The 13,292-nt window shown below is 49.2% G+C and overlaps 1 protein-coding gene across 2 annotated transcripts in view; it reads right to left on the bottom strand.

Annotated features, from left to right (window-relative positions):
- The window catches only part of STAT5B (signal transducer and activator of transcription 5B), a 60,212-nt gene extending 54,067 nt beyond the window's left edge, over positions 1-6,145 (bottom strand). The window contains exon 1 of one of the 2 annotated variants that reach the window (XM_037495240.2): positions 5,987-6,145. The gene's annotated coding sequence lies outside the window, so the exon portion shown is untranslated. Of the gene's footprint in view, positions 1-5,646; positions 5,670-5,986 lie in introns of those variants that run through there. The other variant, XM_054688592.1, reaches the window with a different exon arrangement.
- Between the last annotated feature and the right edge of the window lie 7,147 nt (positions 6,146-13,292).

Raw genomic sequence — 13,292 nt, forward strand, 5'->3', positions numbered from 1 at the left:
TAGGGTGGTGAATTCTGCCACCAAGATTCAACTTCAAAACCCACCTCCAAGGAAAAGCGCTGAAAGAAAAGCGCCACAACATATGGAAAGGAAGGCATTTCTAAAACTAGTTTTCAAAGGCTGTAGACACACAGTAACTAGTTCAATTGCTCTAAAAATTATCTATCCCCCGAAATTAAAATTCTTGTCTATCTCAGAAGTCACAATTAGTAAGCAATGCTGTTTTTTTCATTGAAGCCTTTTAAAGCTTCAATGAAACGAGACTTAGACCATAAATCCCTTCAAATGATGTTGTAAATAAAGTGAGCTGGACACCTGCATTCTCAAAACACAAACTCCCATGTCACCTGCCATGATGCACGATTCTTTTGTTTGTAAACACCGGCCGAGGAGACAGCTTATAGCTCCTCTCCTATGATGTGCGTGGACACGCTGGTGGGAGAACAGCAAAGGACAACCTACAGTCAGAGAATTTAGAGTTTCTCTGTTTTCATATAATTTCCAGGAATATATATATATATTAGTCGGACAAATACTTAATTACCTTCATGCACTTTAACGAATACATACAACAAAATTTCCATTGAAAACCAACAAGAGTCCATTTGGAACACAAATAAAGAAAGAAAAGCCTTTAAAGAAACCAAGGGTCTTGCTGCAAAGTTGCAGGTGCCTGCTCTCCTCTGTACCACAGTGGTTAGGAATGCGGCTTCCAGAAACAGTTTGGCCTCAGCCTGGATCCAACCCTGCCACCACTAGTAATGTGACCTTGGACAAGTTACTTAGCTTCTCTGTGGCCATTTCTTCTTCTCTCATCTGAGGAAAATACCCACCTCTTTGCAGATCATGAGTTAAAACATGGCAAGAACTTATAAGCGTCTGCTTGGCATACTCTGCTCGGTAAATTCTGAGTGGACAATGTTCAGAATCATTTCTACTATGTTCTTTTTGACCATGGGCATAATTTGAAGTATTTTTTAATTAATTTTTCTGATCCCTTTTTGAAAGATGGCACGTTATTATTATACAGATAACTAGCCTATGTTCCCAGATGCACCCATGTAAGCAGATCTATTGCCCAGAGGGATAGTTGTTTTTAATACAAATCATGGATGTGGCTATTACCAGTAAGTTTGGCTTGGTTTCCCATATGCAAAAAATCCCCGACCCGGGGAAAACAAGCAATATTAGAAAACACTTGGGCTGTCCTGTTATCATTACAAAGTAAAGTCAAAATCACTTTTACTAGACTGATGGGCATTGAAAATATTAGTCACCAAATTAATCCCAACAAATAACAGTAATCGATTGGCTCATTGATGTATTTCCCCTTGTCTTCCCCAACCTTTCTCTAACTAATCAGAAAGGAAAGTTTTCATATTTTCTGAGAATCTCATTACTGTTCTTAAACCATACTCTATATCTTAGTATAATTTAAAAATGAGTCAGCACAAGCACCTCAAAAAGCAGTGCTTAGAATATGGAGCTGATTCTCTTCACAACAGAAATCTCCAAAAGTAAAGAGAGTACCAAAGGCAATGGAAGAATAAATGGACAGTAAGTACGGAGTAGATCTTGCAAATTAGCTTCCAAAAGATAAATGTTCTTTACTCATCGATATATGTATTTTATCTTAATAGTATTATAATACATGGGGGAAAGATATGATTAGTATGAATAAGCCCAAAGAAAATATCCAGTATATGACAAATCAAAACTTCTCCTTTCTTGAGTATGGGGAGGGGAGTAATGGGAGGTCAACCTATTAACCTCATTTGCAAGTCGAATTATGCGTAACTGTGCAACATGCTAATGCAGTACTGCTTTTAGTAATGTGATCCAAAAGAAAATCTAGCAGCAAACATATTTGAATGCTAATTTAATTGAGTCTATTTAGTCATTATACTTCTTTGAATACAGTTAGTTGGAGGCCAGTAAAAAAACTACTGGCTTCATCCATTGACACAATACTTGGCATCCTCCTTTTTCCAGGATATACTTCTCCGGGCTCCATATAACGCATACTCCAACAGTTACTTTGAAAGAGACCTAGCATGTCAAAATTATTCAGGAGAGTCAAGAAAGAGTTTTACTACTGAGGATGATCCCTCCAGATTTCTACCAACATATCCTATGTGTTCTCCCTGTTCCTACACAACAGTGTATGTGGCTTTCAGGGGAGGTCAGAGTTGCTGTTTAATACATGGGGCTCTGTATGAAATAAGCCTATGGCAACCCCTTTGAAAGGTCTGACATTCAAGGATCTGCGAACCTTGTTTCAAACTCCATCAGAGTGTGGTATTATTTCTTAGGTACTCGAGAGGAATCAGATTGCGCTCCCCTCCCAGTTTGGGGGGCTAACTGTACATGTGTAGTTGTTTTAAGATTCCCTCCAGGGTGGCCAAGTCTGGAAGAAAGTTGGGGAAATACTCAGGAAAGTCCTGCCTTCTCACCCAGACATCCAGGGCTCAGGAAGGCTGTCATGAAGCCGCACCATGGATCAGAGACAGACCACAGGACACTTGACGCTTGTCTTCGTATGTTTAAAATGAAGATGTGACGCTACAGGAAGGTTAACATGTGGACCTAATTTTGAAAATACAAACAGGAAGCACCCCCACCCCAATATTACCATTTAAAAAAAAGGAAACCAAACCTCAAAGATACCTTCCAAGGAAGTCATGGGTGTGACCAAAACTAACAAAAGTAATAAAACGTCATTTAAAACCCTGAAACCAAAACTGAGGGTCTTGTTCAAACAACCTAAAAATCTAACACAAATTATTCTTTTGATAAACAAAAACAGCAGATTTAGATATGTAAAATCTAACTGGCTTAGGTTTTTCAGGAGTAAAGGTACACCATTAATTAGAAAACAACAAAAATCAATATTCTACTTAAGACAAGGACATAATAGTTAAGAGTGAATGCAATTTAAAAAAAAACACTTAAATGTACAAAAAATAAATCTGTCCGATCAATGGAAACTAGATTGTTAAGTATGACTTCTTATTCCCAGAAATATATATAAAACTGTTGTGTTTCCAATATTGCAGGGGAAAAATGCTTCTGAAATTATAACAGTTGAATTAAAGTTCAGGTTGAAAGAACTTGTTTTTCCTTCAAACATCACACCAATTTGGGGACAGTAATTACTTTGGAGCTAACTTTTAAATGTTATTTTTATTAATTAGCTCCAGAATCAAAGTAGTTTGATACTTTATTATGCAGTATAAAGATAATTCTTCTGAAGAGCTCAGTAACCTGGAATTGTCAGGTATTTTTTTTTAGATTAAGTTTAAAAAGCTCAAAACAAATTAATGAAAACTGGTGATTTTTTTGCTTCCTTTTGTAGGAATAATGTGGTAATCTACACTCTAATTAACAGAAAAAACTGTGTCACTGGTAATTAGAACATTTAGAAATCTGTGACTAACTTTGTGAGATATATACATGGTCCCTAGGTCACTAGAACAGGCAGGCTTCTACCTCTGATTCTACCTTCAACCTGCAATGACTCTGGAGCATGTTATTTACCCATTCATAACAGCTTCCTTTTATAAGACTCTCTCCCACCTACAGAAGAACAAGCCAAATGAATAACAAGCATATTCGTAAATTTAAACCTAACACACATCACAAATAATTCAAGTGCTAACACTCATACAACTTGAAAAAAACTTGACATAAGTACCCAAAGAGCCATAAAAGGCACCCTTTGCTAGTCTTGACATGCTTTTTACCTCTGCAAATAAAATTCAAAAAAAATCAATTGAGAGCAAGAAAATGAAGATGAAATGAGAAGTTGGGGCACAATAGGAAGTGCTGACCAAAATATTTATGTTGTAACCCTCTAAACAATGATAGTACTCTTTCCTCTTATAGCACATACATCAAGAAGTACCCATTTAAGAAACATGTCCATCTTAAATTTCCTAACACAATCTGTATTAACAGCTTATTGGCAAAAATGTGAACACTTAAAAAAGGCTAAGGCTAGGGAGAGGGTAGTATCATTTGTTTAGTTGGGTGAACAGCAAAGAGTCTGTGCAGTCAGCTGCAAGTTATGCAATAACCAAACTGCTGGTAGTAGAAATCAACTTTTTTTTTTTTTTGATGTTTTGCTTTTTCAAAAAGTCTCTCTATTCCTTCCTTGTGTCTCAACCAGATGCTTGTAATTTTCATCTTCCTAAGGCTACGGATAGGAGGTAGTCCACTAGAAAACACTTACCTGACCAAAGGTGTGCTGTTGTTTTCAGTAAATACAACAGTCCTCACATATGGTCACAAAGTCAATTTTTCTTAAAATAGGCAGCCTGGTTACCCATTTTGCACTACCAAGTCTAACAACTGTGCTCTTCCATGAGATAGAAACTGGTACCAAAACAAACAAAAAACCCAAAGCCTTCAAAGAAAGTCAATCAATAAGATTCCACCATTTGAAAGGATCAGACCCTACCGACATTCACAGTGTTACAAAACGAAATTAGGAAAATGTGAAAGGCACACTAAATAAAATAAAATAGGTCCTCTTCTAAGAACTACAGCCACTGAATATAAACAATATAAACAAATGAACAATAACGGAGGAATGTTGAGGAAAGAGGTGGTTATATTATCTTAATTTACAATAACAAAATGATTTAAGGTTATATGCTCCCCAGCTGAAAGCTGATTATGGTCCAGGCGGCTATCCAACCGCCTTGGAAACCTAAGATACAAGCAGATGATAAACACATTGGATGACTGAAAAAATGACATAAGCTCAGTTTAATTTGGTGACACACTAGTCCCTTCAAGAGGCATTTTCTGAGGACACTCCCAAGGCAATTTATGAAATCGCATGCGGGTAAAGATCTGCTACTGCACGGTGCTTTGGGAAGAGCACTGCTCTGAGAGTCCTCTGATCCCTGGACAACTAAGCGTCTGTGTGAAAGGAGCTGGCCACTCACTCCACCTCTCTGTGCCTCCGTTTCCACATTAGAACAAAAAAAACGTGGCAGGCTCCCCAGGATCCTGCCAGTTCTAACACTGTAACGTTCTAACACCCTGACATTCTGTGACCCACTCTGAGCACTATTTACTCGCTCAAAGGTATGACAGGTTCATAGGGGACAGTGAGCCTGGGTATGGCCCTTTGGGAAAGAGGGGAGTGGTAGGTAGCTCTTTTTGCCTTTAAAACGCTTGTGGGATTCAAGGATCCCAGCTTCCTAAAAGCTGGCACTTGCTTTTCTTTGCCTTTTCCATCACTGCCGGCTACAAGTGTTTGCAAACCCCTCTTGCTCCACACAAGTTCTTTCCTCTCTGATGGGCCTAGGCTGCCAGATTCCTTCAGCCACACGCGAGCTTTGGTGCACCTGGACTCCCCTCCCGACTCGCCGGTTAGCCGGGTCCCCCCCGGGCGCCAGGAGCACTTTCTACTCCTCGGCCCGGCTAGGAAGGAGAAGAGCAGGCTGCACGCGCTGCTCCGGCGCACGACCCCGGGCCTGGCGGGTCCTGATGCGGGATCCGGCAGCCCCGGGCCGGGAGGAAAGCTTCTTATTTGTCCTCTCGACTCCATATAAGGCACTGTTCCTTGAAGCTCCGCTCGTGCCCCCACCCCAGCGGGCGCCCCGGGCTCTTCCCACCCCGGGGAACCACAGATACCTCTTTCGTCAAAACCCAGAAGAAGCCAGGCGCCTGCAGGGGCTACGCGGCGCGGCCGCGAGAAGGCGTGAGGTGGCGCCGGCAGCCCCTTCACGGCCAGGGTGGGCGCGGGGCCCCGCACTCCCGCCGCACCCCAGCGCCGGGCGCTCGCCACGGCCCCCACCGCCCCGCCCGACGCCCCCGGCCGCCTCCCGCGCGCGCCGCCTCCCGGCCCGGGCAGCGATGGCGGCGACGCGGCCCGGCCCGGCTTCTCCGCGGCCCGAGCGCAGGCTCCGCCCGGGCGGGCTCCCCGGCCCCGCTCCCCGGGCCCCGAGCGCGGCGCTCGCCCCGCGGCTCTTACCTCGCTCGGGCCCTCGGGCGCCAGCGGCTGCCTCCCGCCCTCTCGCTCGCGCGCTCGCCCGCTCGCTCGCTCCCTCCCTCGGCCGGGCCGCGGCGCGTCGTCGCCCGCGCTGGGTCCCCGCCCGGGGTGACGGCTCCGGCCGCCGACTCTCCTCGCGCCGGAGCCACGGGGACGCGCGCGCCGCGCACGCGGAGGCCCGGCCGCGCGCCGCCCGCAGCCCCAAGCGCGCCCCGCGCCGGCGCGCGCCGCTTCCTGGTTCCGCCCGGCGGGCGCCCGCGAACCCCGAGGTCCCCGGCACCCCTCGGCGGCCGCCCTGGAGGGACCCGGAACCCCCTCCGCGCACCGGGGGTGGCGGCGCGCGAGGGGCTGGCGGGGGCGGCGCCGCGCGCGGTCCCTGGAGGCGGGGGCGACCCCGCTCGGCTCCCCGGCCGGGCCCCGCGGGCCGGAGCACATGCCGCGGGGTCGGGGTAGGGGCGACCACCCCGGGCCGGGTCGTGTGGATTGGGCCCCTTGGCGGCCCGCCCACCTCCCTTCCCCTGGGCCGAGGCCCGGTTCCGGGGCCTGTCCCTCCCAGGCCGGGGTCAGAAGTCCGCGCTGCCCCATCAATAATTACCCCGGGTTTGCTCCCTGGAGGGCTTTTCAGCTGGGGCTCCTGGTGTTTGTCACTCAGGGGGTGAGAAAAGTCAGACTGAACTGTCCCCTGTTCAGAGTGGATCTCCGGTGACCAGGGGGCGTCTGAAACCGTTCCCCTCCCTGAGGAGCCTTGCTGGCTCCCACCAAAGTTGTTGGAGGGGTTGATGGCTCAATCCAGAGAAGAGAGAATAAGCAGGGTTGCCTCTGTAGGATCCGGAAGAAAAGGGTCTCTGAGACCCTTTTTCTGTGTAATGGGGTGGGGGTGTGGTGTATGTGAGAAGGCAGCCTGAGTCACCCACTCTCCTCTCAGGCTTCATCTCCTGAGCTGGCCAACGGTTTCCCTGGCAACCCTCCAAGGGGCAGCACCAAAGCATGGCATGTGCAGTCTCCAGAAACCCAGCTGCAGGGGCAAAAGGAAAAGGACCACCCGTACACACAGATCTCCCCCACCCTATAGTCTGAAAATTCTCATGTCTAGAGATGACCACGATCTGCAAATCCCCAAGTTCTCCCACGCTCCTCCCTTAGCAGCTCTTCGCAGCAGCCTTCCCTTCACCAACAGACTAACACCAGCCCCAGAGATCTTTGTGTGTGTAAGCTGATCACAAAGTCCTCCCTCACCCAGACTGCAGCTTCTGTCCCACACTCTGGGCCAACACCTGGCACAGTGCTTTGCACAGAACAGGTGCAGGAAGCTTGAAGGCCAGAGCAGGAGGACAGGCTGGAGCAGGAAACTGGACAGAAACACCAGCCCTGAGCTCTGGCAGCCTCATTGTGGTCACCATTCACAATGTTCTGACACTGGGATACACCACCTTTCCCTTTCTTGTAAGCTTTCACATACCTGCACACATTCTGCCTGCAATGTCCTGCTGCCCTCTTTATGTCCTCCCTTCTGTGACCCTTGCTCCAAGTAGCACAAACCTCAGCCTCCTTGTTTCCCACCTCACATTTTGCCTTATTAGGGCACTTCTCATGCTGAAGGACAATTTTTTATTTACATGTCTCTCTACCCCCAACAGCTTCCAGTAACCCATTCACCTTTAAATCCCCCACCCCACGCCCAGCCCAGCCCACAGCAGACAGTCAATAACCGTACACTCTAGGAATAGAAGTGGAAACCAGGTGGATGGCATAGTAATGAAGAACACACAATCTAAAGCTAGACTCACTGTCAACCCCTTGAACCACGTGACCTTGAGCAAGCCTTTGCTTCATTGTAACATGGTGATAGGGATATAGAAGGAACCTTGAGGCATTATTGCAAGAATTAGTGCTTCAAACACTGTAAAGCACCATTGAGCAGTTTGCTCTAATTATTGTTTTTAACAACACCTAAGATTTACATCCCTCTTCCTGGGACCAGTCAGGTCTAGGACCCCATCAGCCGCCATGGGTGCTGAAAAGCAGCAGCCTTGGGATATTTGTTTTTGTTGGTCTTTTGTTTTTCTTGTTTATTTTTATTGAGCTATACTTGACATGTAACACGATTTTCATTCAGGTGTACACAATTACAATCCATATTTGCACACATTTCAAGATGGTTACCAGCCATCACCAGATGAAGTTACCAATTTTTTTTTATCTTGTGATGAGAACTTTTTATTTTAATAGTATAGTTAATCTTTTTTTTTAAATAGAGGCATGTTTTCTTTCTTTCTTTATTTGTTTGTTTGTTGTGTTTATACATGCACTGGGTACAGTCAGAAGCGCGGGAGGGTGAGAGAATTCACCAGAGCCAGAGCGGGGAGCAGAGCAGGCAGAAGGACCAAAGTACACTGCTGAGGGGAGCAGCGGGCAGCAGGAGAGGTCTGCGCGCCACGTGGGACCCTCCTCCCCGGGAAGCAGCCGGGGATCGAACCGGCGCCACAGAGGCCGCGGGCAGCTTCGCAACCCAGCGCTCAACCGCTGTGCCACCGGGGAGGCCCGTGATGAGAACTTTTAAGATCCAGTCTCTTGGCAACTTTCAATATGGCACTACCCACCCCCCCAAATCAAACAAACCAAACAAATATTATTGTCATATTATTAACTATGGTTACCAGGCTGTACCTGACTTACTTGTTTTAGAACTGAATGTACCTCTCGACCCCCTTCACCCTTTTCACCCACCCCCAAGCCCTCTCCCCTCTGGTAATCACCATGCTGTCCTCTGTATTTAAGAGTGTTTTGTTTTTTTTAGATTCCACATCTAAGTGAGATCATGCAGTGTTTGTCTTTCTCTCTCTGATGTTTCACTTAGCATAATGGGCAGGCTGCTGGTCAGAGATCCCTGGGGGGCAGACAGCTCTCCTTTCTGCATCTCAGCGCTCATCTCTGACTGACCACTAGGCACCAAACTAGAGCTAACTGGCTGTGTGCTCAGAGGCATAGGACAGAATGTTCTGGGTAACCACCTCAACAAAACAAGAATGTTGTCAACCTGAGACAATACCTGCCTCTCCCTATTTGCCCATTCAGATGAGGCAAGAACTTTTTCTCCTGGGCCTCAGGGACATAGTCCCCTGGATTGAGAGGACACTGGACTGATCACGATGCAGTCTTTGATGGAGTCCTAGAAAGAGAGAAGCTGAGTTAGAAGCTAAGATCCCGAAAGACCGGAGTTCACAGGAGAGACAGGCAGGCAATCGCCTCAGCCCATCCTGGCCTCACCCCGGAGATGCAGAGGTTAAGGGGGAGGCTGGAAGTCTGGTGGGCAGCCCTTGTTCATGCATGTCACCCGCTCCTCCAGCCTCCTTCCCTCAGTCTCACGGACAAGCAAGTGGCTGCCACCAAGAGCAATTCCCCAGGGCTCACATCCCCCCTCTGTGCTGCCCAGCCACAGGGAGAACATGAGGCCATTTTCTGAAAGTGTAACTGAAACTATAGCCATGACCCCCTCTAGCCAGAGACTCATGCTCCTGTCTTCTCTGGGCGCCAGGAATCAGGCTGGCTCCGGGGAAACGCCAGCCACACAGTAACCAAGGAAGGACACTTACAGAAGCTTCCGTTCCTCCACATGGGGATGATTTCTTCGTATTAAGTCAGTACTGGCCGCTGGAGCCATGGGAGGCATCAGACACTCGGACTGGAAGGCAGAGACTCCAGATCTTCAGGGCCTCAGAATGGAGGTTTGTCACAGCGGCTTACTGGCCAGGGGCTTGGTCAGTGACAGAGCTTACTTCTGCCAGGGCATGGGCAGTGAAGAGAGCTAAATTTTGCAGATCAGTTTCCAAATTCTAGCTCTGCCAACCTACCAGCTGTGTGACCTTAGTCAAAATACATAATGTCTCTGGGGCCTCCCTAGTGGTGCAGGCATTGAAATCTCAGTGCTATCAAGTTATCACCAGCCACTGTGGCCTGGGTTCAATCCTCTGCCAGGGAGCTACCCACATGGCGCAGCAGACCTCTCCTGTCTCACAGCAGACCTCTCTGTCTCGCCCGCTACTCCCCTCAGCAGTGTATTTCAGTAGATCTGCCTGTTCTGTTCCCCATTCTGTCTCTGGTGAATCCTCTCACCCCTGCACCTCTGTCCTATACCCCAATACTTGTATGTATAAATAAATAAAAATAAATTTTAAGAAAAAATACATAATGTCTCTGAGGGCCTCAGTTTCCTTCATGTGCATCTAATAGGAGGTAACATATAATTTATGTTTGTAAATGCATAGACCCTTTCTGGGCATTCACATAAAGCCCTAGTAACTGTGGTTATCCCTGCAAGGGGCACAGGAAACTCTCCACCACATATCCTATTAAAACATTCAGAAAATGAACATTTTTAAAAGGAAAAAGCAGAGCGATAGGGTTTCTGCAAAGCACTAAGTATTTGTGTCTGTCTTGCAGAAGATACTTGAAAAACAATCCCTTTTTTCCCCCTCAGCCTAACCCTTGCCAGCCTGCTGGGTCGGGAGGAAGGAGAGCAGGGGTGAGGGGTGGGATGTGAAGATCTGTTCAGGACTCACCACCTGCAGATCCTTGCAGGTTCTCTGTCCTGCTCCTGTGTGCCTCACCTGTCTGGGCTCCCTTCCAGCCAGAACTAGAAGCAGTGGCTCTCTGGAGGGCCTGAGGGCCTTCTGGGATTGGGTCACCTTGCCCTCTCCACTCAGAGTCCTGGGGCAATGCTCCATTATCCAGAGAGGGCGGGCATGACACAGAGGAGGGAGCAGAGAGTCACCCCAGGCACTATTGCAAACTCAAAAGTCAGCTCAGCACCAGGCAGAGTTGAGGCTGCCGCAGCCACTGCCGTGGAGAAGCAGGTCAGCAGGACTTGAGCTGGCAGAGGCCAAGGCAGCAAAGAGAGAGACTTCAGGTTGCTGTTGGTCAGGATATGTAAGACAAACAGGAGTCTGCTCTGGTCCAAGGGAGCCCCTGAACTGTTGGAGCTCAGGGGGGCCTGTTAAAGGGATCTCCATTAATCCAACAAATACTTATGAAGTCACTGCTAAGAGTCTAGGCATCTAGTCAGAGCCCCGAGAAGCTTGAAACACCAGTGCGGTTGAGGGGCTCGGGGTGCTGAGGATAAACAGTCTCACTTATCTGGTTAAGATCCCTGAACACCTACTATATTCTAGGCATTGTGACTGAATCTTTGCAGCCATTCTGGGAGGTGGGTCTTGATGCCCTCCTTTTACAAGCTCAGAGAGGCATACTCAAGTGCCCAAGGTCACCCAGCAGGGGCAGGATTTGTACCTGGTTGGTTGGTCCTTAGGGCTCCAGAGCTGTTATGTTTTCCTTTATGCCACATGGACACTGTGAAAGATAAGGAAGATGTCACTAGGCGGCCAATGGAGGAATGGCATTCCAGGTAGGAGGAACAGAGGAGGCAAAGCCTTGCAGTTGAAAGAGGTCAGTGCACTGGGGGATGAGGGGGGGTACTGGAATGAAGGACAGGCCCATTCTTGGGGCCATCTCAGCTGCAACTGAAGACCAGGCCAGTAGCCAATGAGGAGAGAATGGGGCAATGGCCATTCTTCATTTGGATTTTACATGCCCCTCTTGCTCCTGGAGGAGGGCATTCATTTTTGAGGCTCAGAGCAGGGAGTGGATAGCAGAGACATGAGTGGGTTTGTGCACTTAAGAAACCAGACCACAATGAGAGTGTGCTGGAAAGGAAAGCCCTCCAGTCATAACAAAGGAGAGTGGTGAGTGGGGAGGGGGGGGGGAGAGATGCAGAGCCGTCTCCCACACAGCCCCCAGAGCGCTGGAGTTTGGATACTTGGATACCAGGCTGGCTGCAGGACAAAAGACTTCTTGCTGGGCAAGAAGCAGAGAAGCCAGCTCCATGGGAAGGGGCCTAGTGATGACTGTGGAGGAAGGGGTAGCAGCTCCCACTCCGGCTGCTCACCACGGGACAGGCCCACACTGCCCCCCTCTAGGCCAGGGACTCACCCCTCCTCTCCTTGTCCTTCCAGCATCTCTCCCAAGGCAGGTGGGCAGCCCAGCTAGACAAAGGCAGGCGGGATGCCCCCTCCCAGCCGCCGTCAGTCCCCACCCCTCCCCTCACTCTATTCCCAGAATCGGAGGACAGTTGCCATGCCTCAGGCGGGATGGCCCTGTGTTCTCTTGGTGACTTCACTGTAAACTGACTTCCCTGAAGAGTGCTGGAGCGCAGGGGCAGAGGAAGGCAGTGTGGACAGCTTCCCTGGGGACACGGCAGCTCCTTCCCCTCCCCCAAGCCACACAGAGTTTCTCATCACACACACTCTCCCTGGGTTCGGCCTGGGCTGTCTTCATGGACAAGAGTGGAAGCAGCATTTCTTCAGGGAAGTACCAGGATGAAGTGACTCAGGGAGAGGCAAGGGCATTGGGCTTGGGGATGCAGAATATGCTGTGCGTGGATCAGAGGCCCCGCTTCCGGGATCTTTGGGGGGGCTAGAGTGGAGGTAGACAATCCAAGCCAAGGCAAGGTCGGGGGAAGCAGGATATTTAAGAGCTCGAGGCCTGAGCTCTCCCCTCTCTGCCACACAGAGACTTCTTGGAATGCCTCCAGCTTTCTTGGGAAGGCTCTTCACCCCCACCCCACCTCCCCTCTGGCTCCCACACAACAGGAACACTCCTTGAAGAAGCGACCCGGAGCAGAGGAAACAAAGGCACCTCTGTACCCCTCTGTTCTTCCCACTGCAGGGATGAGGGACAGTTAGGTCAAGGTGACCTCACTCTGTTCTCCCAGGGTAGGACCATCAGCAAGACCTTCTTGGCAAACCCGGTCTTCCAGGACAGGCTAGAAACCGGACTTGAAATAATTCCTCCTTCTCTCCATAAACTTGAACCCACCTGCATGGAATGCACAGGTCACACTGCCTCGGGGCGGTGGCAGAGGCACAGACCGGCCTGGCAGGGAGACATAGGGGTTATGGGCTGGCCCGGCCACGGAGTCATCTTCACGCTGTGGGTGTGCGCTGGGGCAGAGAGAAGTTGAGAAGGTTGTGCTAAGACCCTGCCCACTGGACTGGGTAACTTGGGTTCTGGCACCAGCTGTGCGCTCAGCGCCCAGACAGTCTCGGTCAGGCCTCATTCCTGGACTAATCACAGGGTGTGATGCCAGCCCTGCCCACCTTGAAGGTTGTTGCTGCATCGTGAGTGTGTACACAACTGTGCTACAATCCGCTTCCGATGGGTATATAGTGTGCCTGTCACAGACCAGGCCAGGGCTTATGATTCCTGATTAAATGTGGCCAGTTTTCTGGGGGGG

The sequence above is a fragment of the Talpa occidentalis genome, unplaced genomic scaffold (genome assembly GCF_014898055.3).
Source record: "Talpa occidentalis isolate TD23 unplaced genomic scaffold, MPIMG_talOcc4v2.1 talOcc4.7, whole genome shotgun sequence".
In the NCBI taxonomy this organism is placed as follows: Eukaryota; Metazoa; Chordata; class Mammalia; order Eulipotyphla; family Talpidae; genus Talpa; species Talpa occidentalis.